Here is a 16,371-nt window from a genome sequence, read left to right on the forward strand (position 1 = left end):
TTGCAATTGGGATCCCAATTCACATATATTTGACACAAGTCAAATATATTGCAATTGGGATCCCGATTCACATATATTTGACACAAGTCAAATATATTGCAAATGGGATCCCAATTCACATATATTTGACACAAGTCAAATATATTGCAATTGGGATCCCAATTCACATATATTTGACTTGTGTCAAATATATTGCAATTGGGATCCCGATTCACATATATTTGACACAAGTCAAATATATTGCAATTGGGATCCCAATTCACATATATTTGACACAAGTCAAATATATTGCATTTGGGATCCCGATTCACATATATTTGACACAAGTCAAATATATTGCAAATGGGATCCCAATTCACATATATTTGACACAAGTCAAATATATTGCAATTGGGATCCCAATTCACATATATTTGACTTGTGTCAAATATATTGCAATTGGGATCACAATTGCAAATTATATCTTACCCAGAGCCCCAGGCTCCCAGAAGGGAGCTGGGCTGTGATAAGGCTTGCCCCGGAGCCTACCACTGGTGCTAAGACTCCCATAAGCCTCTGGATCTCTGCAGAGTCCCAGAGTCCCAGAGTCCCAGAGTCCCAGAGCCCCAGGGACCCAGAGACCCAGAGCCCCAGAGCCCCAGAGCCCAAGAGCCCCAGAGTCCCAGGGACCCAGAGTCCCAGAGTCCCAGGGACCCAGAGTCCCAGGGACCCAGAGTCCCAGGGACCAAGAGACCCAGAGCCCCAGGGACCCAGAGTCCCAGGGACCCAGAGTCCCAGGGACCCAGAGACCCAGAGACCCAGAGCCCCAGGGACCCAGAGCCCCAGAGCCCCAGAGCCCCAGAGTCCCAGAGCACCAGAGCCCCAGAGCCCCAGAGTCCCAGGGACCAAGAGTCCCAGGGACCCAGAGACCCAGAGCCCCAGGGACCCAGAGACCCAGAGCCCCAGGGACCCAGAGACCCAGAGCCCCAGGGACCCAGAGCCCCAGAGCCCCAGAGCCCCAGAGTCCCAGAGTCCCAGAGCCCCAGAGCCCCAGAGCCCCAGAGACCCAGGGACCCAGAGCCCCAGAGTCCCAGAGCCCCAGAGCCCAAGAGCCCCAGGGACCCAGAGACCCAGAGCCCCAGAGCCCCAGAGCCCCAGAGTCCCAGAGCCCCAGTGCCCCAGAGTCCCAGAGCCCCAGAGCCCCAGAGTCCCAGGGACCCAGAGTCCCAGAGCCCCAGGGACCCAGAGACCCAGAGCCCCAGAGCCCCAGAGACCCAGAGCCCCAGAGCCCCAGGGAACCAGAGCCCCAGAGTCCCAGGGACCCAGAGACCCAGAGACCCAGAGCCCCAGGGACCCAGAGCCCCAGAGTCCCAGGGACCCAGAGCCCCAGAGCCCCAGGGACCCAGGGACCCAGAGCCCCAGAGCCCCAGAGTCCCAGAGCCCCAGAGTCCCAGGGACCCAGAGACCCAGAGCCCCAGAGCCCCAGAGTCCCAGGGACCCAGAGCCCCAGAGCCCCAGGGACCCAGAGCCCCAGAGCCCCAGAGTCCCAGAGCCCCAGAGCCCCAGGGACCCAGAGACCCAGAGTCCCAGGGACCCAGAGCCCCAGAGCCCCAGGGACCCAGGGACCCAGAGCCCCAGAGCCTCAGAGACCCAGAGCCCCAGAGACCCAGAGACCCAGAGCCCCAGAGTCCCAGAGCCCCAGGGACCCAGAGCCCCAGAGTCCCAGGGACCCAGAGACCCAGAGCCCCAGGGACCCAGAGCCCCAGAGTCCCAGGGACCCAGAGACCCAGAGCCCCAGAGCCCAGGGACCCAGGGACCCAGAGCCCCAGAGCCCCAGAGTCCCAGAGCCCCAGAGTCCCAGAGCCCCAGAGTCCCAGAGCCCCAGGGACCCAGAGCCCCAGAGTCCCAGGGACCCAGAGTCCCAGGGACCCAGAGCCCCAGAGCCCCAGAGTCCCAGAGCCCCAGAGCCCCAGAGCCCCAGAGCCACAGGGACCCAGAGCCCCAGGGACCCAGAGCCCCAGAGTCCCAGGGACCCAGAGACCCAGAGTCCCAGGGACCCAGAGACCCAGAGCCCCAGGGACCCAGAGCCCCAGAGCCCCAGAGTCCCAGGGACCCAGAGACCCAGAGCCCCAGAGCCCCAGAGCCCCAGGGACCCAGAGACCCAGAGCCCCAGAGCCCCAGAGCCCCAGAGTCCCAGGGACCCAGAGCCCCAAGGACCCAGGGACCCAGAGTCCCAGGGACCCAGAGTCCCAGGGACCCAGAGACCCAGGGACCCAGAGTCCCAGAGTCCCAGGGACCCAGAGCCCCAGGGACCCAGAGCCCCAGGGACCCAGGGACCCAGGGACCCAGAGACCCAGAGCCCCAGGGACCCAGAGCCCCAGAGCCCCAGAGCCCCAGAGCCCCAGAGTCCCAGGGACCCAGGGACCCAGGGACCCAGAGCCCCAGAGCCCCAGAGTCCCAGAGCCCCAGAGCCCCAGAGCCCCAGAGCCACAGGGACCCAGAGCCCCAGGGACCCAGAGCCCCAGAGTCCCAGGGACCCAGAGACCCAGAGTCCCAGGGACCCAGAGACCCAGAGCCCCAGGGACCCAGAGCCCCAGAGCCCCAGAGTCCCAGGGACCCAGAGCCCCAAGGACCCAGGGACCCAGAGTCCCAGGGACCCAGAGTCCCAGGGACCCAGAGACCCAGGGACCCAGAGTCCCAGAGTCCCAGGGACCCAGAGCCCCAGGGACCCAGAGCCCCAGGGACCCAGGGACCCAGGGACCCAGAGACCCAGAGCCCCAGGGACCCAGAGCCCCAGAGCCCCAGAGCCCCAGAGCCCCAGAGTCCCAGGGACCCAGGGACCCAGGGACCCAGGGACCCAGAGTCCCAGGGACCCAGAGACCCAGAGCCCCAGGGACCCAGGGACCCAGGGACCCAGGGACCCAGAGACCCAGAGCCCCAGAGCCCCAGGGACCCAGGGACCCAGGGACCCAGAGACCCAGAGACCCAGAGCCCCAGGGACCCGGCGCACCGGTCGAACCTATCTGGCCCACACTTAAGCCCCCGCCCTCGGACTAAACCAATCAGCCTGCCCCGTCAAAAAAGATGCCCACTGGTAGACCTGGAACCTTAAAATATATTGGAAGTGGGATGGTTGCCCAATTGCTGTATAATATATTGCAAGTTCATCCTGCCCACTGGTGGACCTGGGAGCCAAAACGGCGCGCAATATATTGGAAGTGGGACGGTTGCGCAATCGCTGTACAATATATTGGAAGTGGGATGGTTGCCCAATTGCTGTATAATATATTGCAAGTTCATCCTGCCCACTGGTGGACCTGGGTGCCAAAACGGCGCGCAATATATTGGAAGTGGGACGGTTGAGCAATCGCTGTACAATATATTGGAAGTGGGATGGTTGCCCAATTGCTGTATAATATATTGCAAGTTCATCCTGCCCACTGGTGGACCTGGGTGCCAAAACGGCGCGCAATATATTGGAAGTGGGACGGTTGAGCAATCGCTGTACAATATATTGGAAGTGGGATGGTTGCCCAATTGCTGTACAATATATTGGAAGTGGGATGGTTGCCCAATTGCTGTATAATATATTGCAAGTTCATCCTGCCCACTGGTGGACCTGGGAGACAAAACGACGCGCAATATATTGGAAGTGGGACGGTTGCGCAATCGCTGTACAATATATTGGAAGTGGGATGGTTGCCCAATTGCTGTATAATGTATTGGAAGGACCCTCCGTCAAATCTCAAAGTTCATTCTGCCCACTGGTGGACCTGGGAGACAAAACGCCGCACAATATATTGAAAGTGGGATGGTTGCCCAATTGCTGTACAATACATGGGAAGTGGGATGGTTGTCCAGTTCATTACACCCTCATCCTGGGCCTCTGATTAGGCTTGCCCCGGAGCTTACCACCGGTGCCTACCTCCAGGGGCTTATTCACCCCAACGCCCTGGTCCCCTAACCCGGCATGAATTTCACCAAGGGTCCCCTACCTCCGGGGCTCCCTATCAGCCAATACATTAAGAACACCTCATCCTGGGCCTCTGATAAGGCTTGCCCCGGAGTTTACCACCGGGGCCTACCTCCGGGGCCTAATTAAACCCAACGCCCTGGTTCCCTGAACGGGCCTTATTCAAACAACCTCTCCGCCGCCTAAGCTCCGGAGCTTCCTTTTGGCTCCCAGAGGCCCAGAGGCCCAGGCTCCCAGAGGCCCAGAGGCCCAGGCTACCAGAGGCCCAGGCTACCAGAGGCCCAGAGGCCCAGAGCCCCAGAGGCCCCCCCCCAGCCCGCCCCCCCCCCCCCCCCCAGGCCCCTCCCCCCCCCCCAGCCCCCCCCCCCAGGCTCCCAGAGACCCAGAGGCCCAGAGGCCCAGAGGCCCAGAGACCCAGAGGCCCAGAGTCCCAGAGACCCAGAGACCCAGGGCCCCAGAGACCCAGAGCCCCAGAGCCCCAGAGCCCCAGGGACCCAGGGACCCAGAGACCCAGAGACCCAGGCTCCCAGAGGCCCAGAGACCCAGAGACCCAGAGACCCAGAGCCCCGGGGACCCAGAGACCCGGAGACCCAGAGCCCCAGAGCCCCAGAGCCCCAGAGTCCCAGGGACCCAGAGCCCCAGAGCCCCGGGGACCCAGAGCCCCAGAGCCCCGGGGACCCAGAGACCCAGAGCCCCAGAGCCCCAGAGCCCCAGAGGCCCAGAGGCCCAGAGGCCCAGAGACCCAGAGGCCCAGAGTCCCAGAGACCCAGAGACCCAGAGACCCAGAGCCCCGGGGACCCAGAGCCCCAGAGCCCCGGGGACCCAGAGACCCAGAGCCCCGGGGACCCAGAGACCCAGAGCCCCAGAGCCCCAGAGACCCAGAGACCCAGAGCCCCAGAGCCCCAGAGACCCAGAGCCCCAGAGACCCAGAGACCCAGAGCCCCAGAGCCCCGGGGACCCAGAGCCCCAGAGCCCGGGGACCCAGAGACCCAGAGCCCCAGAGTCCCAGGGACCCAGAGCCCCAGAGCCCCAGAGCCCCAGGGACCCAGAGCCCCAGAGTCCCAGAGCCCCAGAGCCCCAGAGCCCCGGGGACCCAGAGCCCCAGAGCCCCGGGGACCCAGAGCCCCAGAGCCCCAGAGCCCCGGGGACCCAGAGCCCCAGAGCCCCGGGGACCCAGAGACCCAGAGCCCCGGGGACCCAGAGACCCAGAGCCCCAGAGCCCCAGAGACCCAGAGCCCCAGAGCCCCAGAGACCCAGAGCCCCAGAGACCCAGAGACCCAGAGCCCCAGAGCCCCGGGGACCCAGAGCCCCAGAGCCCGGGGACCCAGAGACCCAGAGCCCCAGAGTCCCAGGGACCCAGAGCCCCAGAGCCCCAGAGCCCCAGGGACCCAGAGCCCCAGAGTCCCAGAGCCCCAGAGCCCCAGAGCCCCGGGGACCCAGAGCCCCAGAGCCCCGGGGACCCAGAGACCCAGAGCCCCAGAGTCCCAGGGACCCAGAGCCCCGGAGACCCAGAGCCCCAGGGACCCAGAGACCCAGAGACCCAGAGACCCAGAGCCCCAGAGTCCCAGAGACCCAGGCTCCCAGAGGCCCAGAGGCCCAGAGGCCCAGGCTACCAGAGGCCCAGAGGCCCAGGCTACCAGAGGCCCAGGCTCCCAGAGGCCCAGAGGCCCAGGCTACCAGAGGCCCAGAGGCCCAGAGCCCCAGAGCCCCAGAGACCCAGAGGCCCAGAGACCCAGAGTCCCAGAGACCCAGAGACCCAGGCTACCAGAGGCCCAGAGGCCCAGAGGCCCAGGCTACCAGAGGCCCAGGCTTCCAGAGGCCCAGAGAAATTTTATTTATATTTGATTTGGACATTTTACGCTCTTTCTGGACCCTTAGACCCTCCCCCAAGCTTTGGGCGGGACTTTAGAGAGGTCAAAGTTGAATGCATCCCATTTGCAATATATATGACACTGTTAAATATATTGGAAGTTGGATGGTGTAGGTTATTCCATTCAGAAAGCCAATCAGAGCCAATCAGAGCCAAGTGACACATACTAAAGGGATGGGCCCAACGTTCTGAACTCCTAGATGGAGCACCAGTGCCCCTAGTGCTGTCCAAATGGCGATTTTGCCGCGGGTATCAAACTGGAAAAAGTTATCACTCAGTGTCCAAATGGTCATGCTTTATACGGCATTATGGATCCATAACCGGCATACAATCCCACTGTGGTCATAAGTGTCCAATGGCAATATATTTGAATGGGCCTTTGTCCAGAAAGTGTATAGTGGGGCTAACTTAAGAGAGTCATAGTTACTCCCGCCGTTAACCCGCGCTTCGATGAATTTCTTCACTTTGACATTCAGAGCACTGGGCAGAATTCACATCGTGTCAACACCCGGTCCAAGAGCCTTCACGATGCTGTGTTTTAATTAAACAGTCGGATTCCCCTTGTCCGCAGCAGTTCTAATTCGGCTGTTAGGTGCCGGCCGAGAGACCCGGCCCCGGAGGTCTCCCCCCGAGGCGAGACTCATAAGCCCGAGAGATCCACGGAGCCTAGGCTCGGCGCGCGAGGCTCCAGGGACACCGCCCCGACCCACCGAAGCCCCACCACCGGCGGTGGCCCGCTACGAGTCCACACACGCACGAGAGACCGCAACCCCCCCACGCGGACCTACGTTCCATTGCGTCCCTCCGCGTCCCATCGGGGGAGAGCGAAGGGCCGGACGCTCGAGCTTAGCCGGGGGCGGCCCACCCGGCGACGGGCGTCGGGAGCCCGGCCCGGCTTAGGTAGGGAGAGGGAGGCCGAAGGCGGTCATCCGACGGAGGTTAGTCCCGAAGGACGCTCCCCCGCCGGCATCCCACCGACGACCGGCTCCCCTACCGTCGACCTGACCGAGGCCCCCTAAGCGCCACCGCCGAGGGGGGGACACGCACCGGGGCTTAAGGTCTCGCTCGCCGCGACCCACTCTCATCGACCCCGACAGACAGACGGAGCCTTGTTCACGGGGGTTTGGATATACTGGGGGGACAATCTCTCGCCGTGCGCTTCCTCGCGCGCAGGACCCAGTGGGGGGGGGCCCGAAGGTGGACCGGGAACAGCTCCCCGTCGCACGGGCAGCACCGGGCTTTCGGACCCCGCATCAGCAGACACGGGCCCGACCGAGCTCAGCCATTAGAGCCAATCCTTATCCCGAAGTTACGGATCCGTCTTGCCGACTTCCCTTACCTACATTGTTCCAACACGCCAGAGGCTGTTCACCTTGGAGACCTGATGCGGATATGGGTACGGCCTGGGGGGAAATTCACTATACCTCCCCCGGATTTTCAAGGGCCGATGGGAAACGTCCCGGCCGTCGCATAGCGCATGCGACGCCTTTCAGAGCGTTGAGCCCCTATCTCGGGGTCGAACCCATTCCAGGGCGCTCCAGCTCTTTAGCAAGGAGAGAGAATCCTCCCCGGGGTCCCCACCGGCGTCTCCGGGTTCGTTTGCGTTACCGCCACGGGAGCGCCTCTCGGCGGCTCGATCTCCACCAATCCCAGGTACGGGGATATTGGCCCGATCCCCTTTCGGTCAGCGCGAGGCAGACGAGACCATCGCCCCAGCATTTTCCGAACGGCGCTCGCCTATCCCTTAGGACCGACTAACCCACGGCCAAGCGCTGTCGGCGTGGAACCCTTCTCCACTTCGGCCTTCAAAGTTCTCATCTGAATATTTGCTACTACCACCAAGATCTGCACCCGCGGCGGCTCGACCCAGGCTCGCGCCAAAGGCTTCTGCGCCACCGCGGCGCCCCTCCTACTCGTCGCGGCATACGGTCCCATGAGTCTCGGTTCTCTCTCTCATTCTCGCTGGCTTTTGGGGGGGGTGGGAGACAAGTACCGCCAGCGACGGCCGGGTATGGGCCCGACGCTCCAGCGCCATCCATTTTCAGGGCCAGTTGATTCGGCAGGTGAGTTGTTACACACTCCTTAGCGGATGCCGACTTCCATGGCCACCGCCCCGCTGTCTATATCAACCGACACCTTTCTTGGGGTCTGATGAGCGTCTGCGTCGGGCGCCTTAACCCGCGCGTTCGGTTCATCCCGCAGCACCAGTTCTGCTTACCAAAAGTGGCCCACTCGGCACCGTCAATTCCATGCCCGGCTCCAAGCCTGCGAGCCGGGCCTCTTACCCATTTAAAGTTTGAGAGTAGGGCGAGGCCCGTTTCGGCCCCGCGGCCTCCAGTCATTTCTTTACCGGATAAAACTTGAAGTTTCGGCGCCGGCTATCCTGAGGGAAACTTCGGAGGGAACCAGCTACTAGATGGTTCGATTAGTCTTTCGCCCCTATACCCAGGTCGGACGACCGATTTGCACGTCAGGACCGCTGCGGGCCTCCACTCAGGGTTTCCCCTGGCTTCGCCCTGCCCAGGCATAGTTCACCATCTTTCGGGTACCACCGCGTATGCTCTGGCTCCGCTCTCCGCACGTGGGAAGAGCAGGCCGGTGGTGCGCCGCCCGCCCCCTCGGAGGGTTAGGACGGATCCCACCTCAGCCGACGCGCGCCGGCCTTCACCTTCGTTGCGCCTCCGGGGGTTCTGGTCCCTTCGACTCGCATACGCGTTAGACTCCTTGGTCCGTGTTTCAAGACGGGTCGTTCGGGGTCCGAACTTAGCCGCTGACCTTAGGCGTTCGGGTGCTGTGGGCCTGGATCGCCCCCCGCATCGCCGTAGCGGGCCTAGCCCGGGGCTGAGGACAGCCCAGCCGGCCCGCTTCGACCGAACGATCGGGGGGGGCCCCCATCCCCATCCCGGAGGAGGGGAGAACGCGGAAAGGACATTGCTCCACGGCCCCGGCGTTATCGGCGAAGTCGGAGCGAGGGGCTGTAGCGGAACGCCCGTGTCCGGGGGCCGCGTGGGGCTCCCTTCTCCGGACGGACCTACCTTCACCCTCGGGCCCTTCCAAGCCTAACCGGAGCCGGTCGCGACTCACCACCACGCGGGGAAAGTACACCGGGCGGGGCCGGACCTCCGTACGCCCGACAGGCCCGAAGTCCAGAGGCGAAGCGCAGAGCCGAAGCGGGGAGCGGTGGAGTCGGCACCCCACCCCTCTCGCCCGGATACGCTCGCACCCCCGACCGCGGAACCCGACGAGCGCGGGGCCGTCCGCCCGGCTGAATCCCCCGGGGCAGTCTTCTCGGTCCCCGTACGTTTACCTCTCAACGGTTTCACGCTCTGTTGAACTCTCTCTTCAAAGTCCTGTTTCAACTTTCCCTCACGGTACTCGGTTCGCTATCGGTCTCGTGCCGGTATTTAGCCTTAGATGGAGTTTACCACCCGCTTTGGGCTGCATTCCCAAGCAACCCGACTCCGAGAAGCCCGACCTACCCGGGCGGGAACGCGGGACTCGCTACCGGGCTTTCACCGTCTATGGGAAGAAGCCACGTTCGCGAGGACTTGGTCCCGCGTCCGCACCGAGACGGATCTTACGGACTTCCGTACGCTACATTTCCCGGCCAACCCCGGTCAGGGGAAAGTGGGATTCAGCGCTGGGCTCTTCCCTGTTCGCTCGCCGCTACTAAGGGAATCCTTGTTAGTTTCTTTTCCTCCGCTTACTGATATGCTTAAGTTCAGCGGGTCGTCTCGTCTGATCTGAGGCCGCACACAGAGGTTTCTTATGCGGGGGCGAGGGCGGAGGCGGAGGGCCGAAGGCTAGGGGCGAGGGGCGAGAGCCCGGCACGAGACCGAACTCCGCGACACCCTCCCCCCCACCCCGGCCGCTCGCCCGCCCGCTCACTCGCCCGCTCGCTGGGTTTAATCGGCACTCGCCACCCCCGCGTCCGACTGCGCGGAGCCCCGCTCGGGACTCGGGGAGAGACCGTAACGGACGTGGACCCGGACCTACTCGGCTCTCCCTCCGTTCCCTGTACGGAGCTCTCTCGCAACACGGGCCCCGTGGACTGGCTCGGAACCGAGTCTTCGTTTGGGAAGACGAAGGGCCGTTTTCAGGCCCTGCGAGCTTCCAGCCGCGGTCTCTCTCTCTCAGCGGGGGCGCGGAGACCGATCGATGGGTAAAGCGACCCTCAGACAGGCGTGGCCGCGGGATGGACCCCCGCGGCCGCAATATGCGTTCGAAATTTCGATGATCTGTGTCCTGCAATTCACATTAGTTAACGCAGATGGCTGCGTTCTTCATCGAAGCACGAGCCGAGTGATCCACCGCTAAGAGTCGTATATGGGTTTGTGCCCGGCCCGTTACAGGCCGGGCGAAGGAAGCCATTCGAACACGAGACAATGTTTGACAATATTTCAAGCCGGGTGCCTTCCCCCCCGTGCAGGGGGGAAGGTCATTGAACCTGGGCGTCAACCACCGGACCGAGGAGTTACGGCCCGGGGGACGATCGCCCGAGTAGGTGCCCGAGACTTACGTGGTTTAGGAGACCGGGGTCTAGGCACCCGCCGTTCCCGGCGAGGCCCAGGGGTTTGGTTCGCTGCGTTACGGGTCCCGGTCTAAGGCATTCAGGCGTGCGCTCAAAGCCAAGCTCTCCACCCCGGAGGGTATGAGCGAGGCCCGGTGGTACGCTCCCAAGTCCCCGCTTAGGGGAAGGCGCTGGGTAGATCCCACCTAGTCAGGACCGGCGGGCACCGGCCGTCTCCTTCGGGTGTTTAAACGCATCCGGGGTTCGTGAGGCCCCTTCAACTCGCGCACCGGCCTTAGACTATTATACGGTCCGTCTCTGCGAAGCCAACATCGGGGTTATTTGCATGCGCTCTTAAGCTCCGCTCTAACCCCGCGAGGGGAAAGAGTTTCGCCCGGCGGTACGCTCCCGTCCACCACCGCCCCCTGTGCCGGGGGGATGGGTTCAGGGAGATCCCACCGAGGCCGGCGAGCACCGGCCAACGCCCTGGGGGTGAGTAAGCCCCTTTGACTCGCGCACGCACAATCAAAGCCTTCAACGATCAATGGTTTGTTTAACGACCCGGCGGGCGGCTCCGGCGCCACTCTCCCCCCCGCGAACGAGGGGGGCGGACCGGGGTACCTATGCACCTAAGGCGGTCCTCGCATAACCCCGAGTTCCGAAGCCGGCTCGCTACGTCCACCCACCCGGAGGGGGGAGAGACTCACGTCGGCCGACTACGAAAGGTACGAGGCTTCTGCGGTCCATACCTTGAAGGTACCCGCCGGGGGAGGTTTGGCCTCTCGAGTCCTACTCGACAACCGGCACGGACGGCGGGCGCCGACCGCGGCCAGGTCACCGTTATTGATCCTTCCGCAGGTTCCCCTACGAAAACCTTGTTACGACTTTTACTCCCTCTAGATGTCCGGGTTCGATCGACTTCCCATCGCCCGGAGGCGACCCCCGTTCGAGGGCCGCCCCGGGGACGGTCCGAGGACCTCACCGAGGCATCCGATCGGTAGTAGCGACGGGCGGTGTGTACAAAGGGCAGGGACTTAATCGACGCGGGCTGGTGACCCGCGCCTACTTGGAATTCCTCGTTCGAGGGGAATAGTTGCAATCCCCTGTCCCCAGCGGGGAATGGCGTTCATAGGATTGCCCGCACCTCTCGGCGTAGGGTAACTTACATGTTGAACCAGCCATTGTAGCTCACGTGCGACCCCGGACTTCTAAGGGCATCACAGACCTGTTATTGCTCCATTTCTCAAGTGGCTTCTGTGCCACAAATCGCTCTAAGAAGTTTAGCCACCGACCGCTGATTCCCACCGGGCGAACCCCAACCTTCAGGCCCGCGGTAAGCGGGAGGGCACCGGGGAGGGGAGAGGGAAGGCGAAGGCGAAGGACGGACAACCCACACCCGGAGAGCGGAACGAGGTGCGGACGGCATCGGGGAGGGAACCGAACGCGAAGGGGAGAGGCCGGAGCCACCCACTCGACGCAGAACTGAACCCCCGTCAACCGCATCACCTCCCCGAACCGATCCGGGGTAGAACCGGACCCCCGCCGAAACCCCCAACACCCCCACCCCGATGGGGACCCCCCGCGAACGGGGACCTTCGGGGATAGAGTCCGACCCAGGAGAGGGGCCGTGTAACTACTTAAAGGATGGGATCTCGTTCGTTACCGGAATTGACCAGACGAATCGCTCCACGAACTACCAACGGCCATGCACCACCACCCACAGAATCGAGAAAGAGCCGTCAATCTGTCAATCCTTACCGTGTCCGGGCCGGGTTAGGTTCCCCGCGTTGAGTCAAATTAAGCCGCAAGCTCCACTCCTGGTGGTGCCCTTCCGTCAATTCCTTTAAGTTTCAGCTTTGCAACCGTACTCCCCCCAGAGCCCAAAGACTCGTGGTTTCCCGGACGCTGCCCGGCGGGTCATAGTCGTTAACCCAACGCCGCCGGATCGCGGGTCGGCATAGTTTACGGTCGGAACTACGACGGTACCTGATCGTCTTCGATCCTCCGACTTTCGTTCTTGATTAATGAAAACATTCTTGGCAAATGCCTTCGCTTTTGTCCGTCCCGCACCGGTCTACGAATTTCACCTCTCTCGGTGCGGTACGAATGCCCCCGGCCGTCCCTCTTAATCATGACCTTTGGTCCGTCAAACCCACGAAATAGGACCAAGAGAGCGGTCGGATACCCCCCCGGCTCGGGGAACCGTGCGGCGGCCAGAAAACGGCCCCGCCCGGCCGCCTCGCCGAAGAGCTCCGACTCGCCCCCCATGGGAAGGCCTTATTCCATTATTCCTAGCTCAGTCCATTCAAGGCACGCTTCGGCCTGCTTTGAGCACTCTGTTTTGTTCAAAGTAAACGCACCGGACCCTTCCGCCCCCCACGTATTCAACCGCGGCGGACGACCCAGCTAAGGGCCTCTCCGCGGAGGAAGGGAGCAGAGGACACCGGATGAGTAGGGACAAGGTCCCGCGACCTCCACCCAGAGACCCGCGGGGGGTCCCCAACCCCCCCGGAGAGGGGCAGCTTCCCACCGCGAAGTCCGGACGGGCAGAGGCCCGGCAGCCGGGACCCGTCCCCGGATCCAACTACGAGCTTTTTAACTGCAGCAACGTTAACATACGCTATTGGAGCTGGAATTACCGCGGCTGCTGGCACCAGACTTGCCCTCCAATGGGTCCTCACCCACGGACGTAGATTGAGTTCATTTCGGTCCCGAAACCTTCAAACGGGGCCTCGCACCGATATTTTTCGTCACTACCTCCCCGTGTCGGGAATGGGTAATTTGCGCGCCTGCTGCCTTCCTTGGATGTGGTAGCCGTTTCTCAGGCTCCCTCTCCGGAATCGAACCCAGATTCCCCGTTACCCGTGGTCACCACACGTAGTCCCGTAGACTACCGTCGAAAGTTGATAGGGCAGACACTCGAATGAGACGTCGCCGCCCCGAAGGGCTCTGCGATCGGCCAAAGGTTATCTAGAGTCACCAAAGCGGACCCGACCGGAGTCGGGAGGGGGTTTTTTGGTTCTGATAAATGCACGTATCCGTGGGGGGCGCCGAGGGGGGAAGGTGAACCAGTCACCGACCACCTCGAAACGGCACCCCCACTTCCAACGCTTCGTTTGCATGTATTAGCTCTGGAATTACCACAGTTATACCAAGTAACGTGTGGAGCGATCAAAGGAACCATAACTGATTTAATGAGCCATTCGCAGTTTCACTGTACCAACGCCCGTGTGTACTTAGACTTGCATGGCTTAATCTTTGAGACAAGCATATGATACTGGCAGGATCAACCAGGCCGATCCCTCTGGTACTCAAACCCGGCTTGGGGAAAGAGAGAGAGTCGGTGGTGCGTGGAACTCGACCCCCCGAAGGAGGAAGAGACGCGCACCGCGGAAAGGCTTTTCGAACGAGACCCCCCGGAGGTGGGTCTGCAATCGGGGGTTTGACTACTTGGAAAATGTACGATTCAAGGCCCGGACGGTGCAGGCTAGGGGCCGGTTCCTTCCCTCAATAGGATCCCGACCCTAAGGCACCACCGACTCGGACCTTTTAACGGACCCAAACTGCGGTGGAAATTAGACCGACGGATCGGCTAAGTCTCCCTCGGAACGATTCTGGGACAAGCGGACCCCCTGTTACGGGGGGTCCACGAGCCATGGAGGCTGGAGCACGTGGCGGGGAGGATCGTTCTAAAAGCCGGTATTATTTCGGATTAGAAGCCTGCCCCTGGTGCTCCGGGTATGCCGCATTTCGAACGGGCGTAAAGGACGTCCGTTTAAGGGAAGAGAATGGAAGAGAATTTCCTGGCCCCCTCAAAGCGCGAGGAGGTCGGCATAGGTTTTACGGTACGCCCCCCCCGGAGCCGTCTGATGTTCAGAAGACGAAGGGTTTTGCCCCCAATCTCGTAAGGTCGAGGGCTCACCACCGAACTTCCAGCCGCGGTCCTTGGTAGGACCGATACGCGGACAAGCCGCAAAATCCTGGCCCCCTCGCAGTGCGAGGAGGTCGGCAAAGGTTTTACGATTCGCCCCCCCGGAGCCTACGGTTAGTTTTCTCGATTTAAGAAGACGAAGGGGGTCGGGCCCGGGAACCGTAAACCGAGCGCCTCTTCCCCTGCGAACTTCCAGCCGCGGTCCGTTTAAAAAGACCGATCCGTGACACCTCTAATGCGCTCTTTGCCTCCGGCCGTTTCCAGCGCGGGGGCCCGGTGGTGCGCTCCCAAGTCCCCGCGGAGGGGAAAATCTGGGAGATCCCACATTAGACCAAGCGGAACGCCGGTCTTCGCCTCGGGGGTTTGTATGCCCCTTTCGACTCGCGCACGGGCAAGAGTTAGGTTAGGAACGGGGACAACTGCCGGCGGGCGGCCCGTCGCACCCACCCCGCAAGTGGGCAGGTGGTCGGTGGCCTGTGGACCCGCCGCTCGGATTCGTTTATAGTAGGAACCATAACGGGGTACAACCCTCATACGCTCGACCCCCTCACGCCCAGAGAAGTGTTCACCTCCCTGGGCATATATCGAACGAATCATCGGGATTGAAGGGGAGGCCACCCAAACCATCCCCTTAGCCCAGAGGGGTGCCAGTCCTCGGGCTTCGGTATTCGCATCACCGGGGTCTATGGAGGTCTCGACTTAGGTTTTGAAAACCTCCAGAGGGGGGGCCGGATTAACCACCACCCTAGCCCAGAGGGGTGCCAGTCCTCGGGCTTCGGTATTCGCATCACCGGGGTCTATGGAGGTCTCGACTTAGGTTTTGAAAACCTCCAGAGGTGGGGCCGGATTAACCACCACCCTAGCCCAGAGGGGTGCCAGTCCTCGGGCATGTCACTTCGCATCACCGGGGTTCTATGGAGGTCTCGACTTAGGTTTTAAAAACCTCCAGAGGGTGGGGGCATATCTTATCCCCACCCTAGCCCAGAGGGGTGCCAGTCCTCGGGCATGTCATTTCGCATCACCGGGGTCTACGGAGGTCTCGACTTAGGTTTTGAAAACCTCCAGAGGGTGGGGGCATATCTTATCCCCACCCTAGCCCAGAGGGGTGCCAGTCCTCGGGCTTCGGTATTCGCATCACCGGGGTCTACGGAGGTCTCGACTTAGGTTTTGAAAACCTCCAGAGGGTGGGGCCTGACTTACCACCAACCCTTAGCCCAGAGGTGTGCCACTCCTCGGGCATGGAATTCGCATCAACGGGGTCTACGGATGTCTCGACTTAGGTTTTGAACACATCCAGGGAAGCAGAGCGGACATTCCCATTATTTCAAGCCCATCGGGAAGCCACTCCTTTGGGCATAGCGTTTCGCATCGCTGTTACCCAAACTTACGTCTGATTTAATGCCTCCCTAATATCCCGACGGCACCAGGCTGAGAAACCATATGCCCACAGGATTTGAGGCGTTGGAACCTCGTTCGCATAGCCGACAACGATGAACCTCCCTCGGACTCGCTACGAGGCTTGAGGAGGGTCCTGATTTTCTTAAAATCTCAGGTGAGGGACTTAGAAAATTTTCACTTTAAAACCACAGACCTCCAGAGGAGAGACCGGGCTTATCACAACCTTAGCCCAGAGGGCGTCACTCCTCGGGCATGTCACTTCGCATCACCGGGGGTCCATGGATGTCTCGACTTAGGTTTTGAACACATCCAGAAGGGGGGGCCGGATTAACCACCACCCTTAGCCCAGAGGGGTGCCAGTCCTCGGGCTTTAAATTCGCTTCGCCGGGGTCTATGGAAGTCATTTTTTAGACCTCCAGAGGGGAGGCAACCCAAACCATCCCCTTAGCCCAGAGGTGTGCCACTCCTCGGGCTTGTGTATTCGCATCACCGGGGTCCATGGAAGTCATTTTAGACATCCAGAGGGGAGGCCACCCTAACCATCCCCTTAGCCCAGAGGGGTGCCAGTCCTCGGGCTTTAAATTCGCTTCGCCGGGGTCTATGGAAGTCATTTTTAGACCTCCAGAGGGGAGGCAACCCAAACCATCCCCTTAGCCCAGAGGTGTGCCAATCCTCGGGCTTGTGTATTCGCATCACCGGGGTCCATGGAA

The 16,371-nt window shown here is 61.8% G+C and overlaps 1 non-coding gene across 1 annotated transcript; it reads right to left on the reverse strand.

Annotated features, from left to right (window-relative positions):
* Positions 1-9,990: 9,990 nt before the first annotated feature.
* Positions 9,991-10,144, reverse strand: LOC136679813 (5.8S ribosomal RNA). Its single transcript, XR_010796597.1, has one exon. It is a non-coding gene; the product is annotated as a 5.8S ribosomal RNA (ribosomal RNA).
* Positions 10,145-16,371: the final 6,227 nt, after the last annotated feature.

This window comes from Hoplias malabaricus, chromosome Y, assembly GCF_029633855.1.
Source record: "Hoplias malabaricus isolate fHopMal1 chromosome Y, fHopMal1.hap1, whole genome shotgun sequence".
In the NCBI taxonomy this organism is placed as follows: Eukaryota; Metazoa; Chordata; class Actinopteri; order Characiformes; family Erythrinidae; genus Hoplias; species Hoplias malabaricus.